This window comes from Jaculus jaculus, chromosome 17 (genome assembly GCF_020740685.1).
Source record: "Jaculus jaculus isolate mJacJac1 chromosome 17, mJacJac1.mat.Y.cur, whole genome shotgun sequence".
Classification (NCBI taxonomy): Eukaryota; Metazoa; Chordata; class Mammalia; order Rodentia; family Dipodidae; genus Jaculus; species Jaculus jaculus.
This window is the reverse complement of record NC_059118.1, coordinates 7619130-7622222: the sequence shown is the minus strand read 5'-3', so window position 1 is coordinate 7622222 and position 3093 is coordinate 7619130.

The window sequence follows — 3093 nt, the reverse complement described above, 5'->3', positions numbered from 1 at the left end:
ACAGGGCTCAGGGAATTTTACAGAAGAGGGGCAGATTGTAAGAGCCACAGGGTGAAGCATCATGCCCAGAGGCATTGCCACCCAACAACAACAAAAAAGCAATGAATAATTTAAACAAGTTAAAAACAAAAAGAGTGTGCTTTGTGCAGGGGGGAGTGTCTTCAACAGCAGCCATGACTGCAGATGCTTCCTTCTCCCAACCACCACAAGTGCTGGGGTGTTCCTAGAACGACTGTGAAGTATTACAAACAGCTAGACTAGGAACACAGTCCAACCAACCCCAAAGAAGGGACAACTAAGCTGGTAATTTTCAGCAGAAGGCTGCCAGGCATAAGAGAATGGTATGTCAGCTGCCACTCAAGGGCTGGAATGGGCCACTCTGGACATTAGAGGGTGTTTCTGATAAAGCCTTTAATAAATGATCAATGCAAGACCAATGTTCCCGGAGGAACAATGTTCAGTTCCTTAGGTCGCGTTCCTTAGGTAGGGTTGGGATCTGTCTCAAAAGGCGTGCAAAGTGACTCCTTCACTTCACATCACTTGGTTCTGTGAGAAGTTCACTATTCACAGGAGCTGCCTAGGTAACTTCGTGCATCCAGGAATGGCAATGGAGAGAAACAGGATGGTAAGAACCTATTTAATGTCAGACAGGGCCTTTTGTTGGGGTCTGGAATTCCAAAATGCTTCTAAATGGATCAGAGCAGATGAATGAACTAGTTATACATTACCTAGCAGAGGGGAGCCTTTCTCTGAGCATATAACTTAATAGATAATGTAAATGTAGTTAAAGGTAAATACTTGCCTAACGACACTAGCAAACAGCACTGTCCACCTCCACTTTGTTTTGTAGTAACTTAAACACAACTTTTCCATATCAAAATATGCTGTCCCATTAGATGTCATTACCTAACAGTAGATCTGTCTGATTCATCCTTTATTGCAAACTCTTAATCCATAATTTCATTCATGAGCTTAAAATAAATTAATTTCCATGCTCAGTGGTGTGGACATCCAGGTAGGAACAAGGAAATAGGAACGAACATGCTTTTATAAAGAAAAATATCTTAAGAGCTGGGGAGATGGCTGAATAGTTAAAGGTGATTGCTTGCAAAGCCTGACAACCTGGGATCAATTCTCCAATACCCATGTAAAACCAGATGCACAAAGTGGTGCATGCATCTGGAGTTCATTTGCAATGGCAAGAGGCCTTCACAGACCCATTCTCTCTCCTTCCCTCCCTTCTTCTTCTTCTTCTTCTCTCTCTCTCTCTCTTTCAAATTAAGTTAATAATAATATTTTTTTAAAAAAGAAAAGAAAAATGTTAAGACACTTATTTACCTAATCTCTTGTTTGTCAGTGTTAGTTTCTTTTCAGTCTTTCAAAAACCTACATTACAAGCTTACTTTCTAAATTCAGCACTTACTTAAAATAAATTGAGTTTTCTTTTTTTTTTAATTTTTTTTGTTCATTTTTTATTTATTTGAGAGCAACAGACATAGAGAGAAAGACAGATAGAGGGAGAGAGAGAGAATGGGCGCGCCAGGGCTTCCAGCCTCTGCAAACGAACTACAGACGCGTGCGCCCCCTTGTGCATCTGGCTAATGTGGGACCTGGGGAACCGAGCCTCGAACCGGGGTCCTTAGGCTTCACAGGCAAGCGCTTAACCGCTAAGCCATCTCTCCAGCCCAAATTGAGTTTTCTTAATATGAGAATCAGTATACTTTGAAATGTCATCATGGCCCTGTATGTAGTAGTGTATCAGTCAAGAAAACAGAACTATGCACCTTTAAAGATGTTACTTACTGTCCACTTCCTCTCTAGCCTTTGGTAATAAAACAATTCTTATAGGATTTCTATTAAAGTAAATTAGATCACTAATGTGCTTAGCAAATTGTGGAGTACAGAGAGCATCCAGCAGGTATTGTCTGTTAAACAGCAAACAAGTAGATGACATAAATTCACTGGGAGCAATTGTCTGAAGACCTTGACTTAAGAGGAAGTAACCAGTTAGCTTCACTTAAATTTCCTAAAAGCTATTTGCCATCTAGAGTCAGAGGCTCCTATTGAATGCAAGACTCAGGTGGTTTGTACAACAAACTTTCACATTCAACAGATTTTTGTTTTTCCCTTCTGTAATGTCAAAATAACAATCACCTGTCAGTTCAGACAGGGGCAGGGAGAGCTGACTGTTAAGTTAGTATTCTCCCATGTTTGTTAATTTCAAAATGTGTTTGCCAACTTCTTTCAAGGCTTATATGAAGATTCAATCCAAAGAAAGATAAAATACTTCAACTAAATTTGTTCTAAATTTAGAGATGTGCTTTGAAAGATTCCCATTGTTAAATGCAAATATTTCTTTTTTTCTTTCTTCTGTCCTGTATTATTTTGGGGACACAGGGTTTTATTTTTGGCATCTGTCATAAGTAAATATGGACGCAGAAAATATATTACATTTCAAAACTGTTGATTGCACCTAATTATGCATGTAAATTGCTACTTCAAGCATGCAGACGGCTTGCAACATTTCAGAAATTTTGCCCTCCTAGGCCTCGGAGGTGTTTTTGTTGCTATTTTGCAGCTACCTTAAATGACTCTTCACATTCCCATTAACTATCCACTAATGACAAGTGTATGAATAAACCTGACCTTTTGCTATCTCTCTCTCAGATGATTCAAACTACTTAAGTCAGCACTTTTGACAAAACCACTCTTCATCCTTTTACACCAGACCACTTGAATTTTATTTTATTATTTGTTGAGCCACTGATTTGAGAATTTACAAGGAAGTGTCCTGGGAATGTTGTCTGCTTAGCTCCTGGTTATTCAAGTATGCTCTATGAACCTGAAGCATTCCAACTCCCAGGAAATTGTTAGAAATCCTGTCTTAGACCCACCATGGATTGATGGCAGCAGAACATGCATTAAACAAGATCTCCCAGTGATTCCCACCACTTTCAAGTTTAAGACACACTCCTCTTACATATCACCTTGTTGGTCTTTCTACATTGTCATTGTCTTTGGCACTTACTATTGCCCTCAAATACTGTCCAGAAAAGTCTTATTAAGAAAACACAATGTATCCACAGACAATAT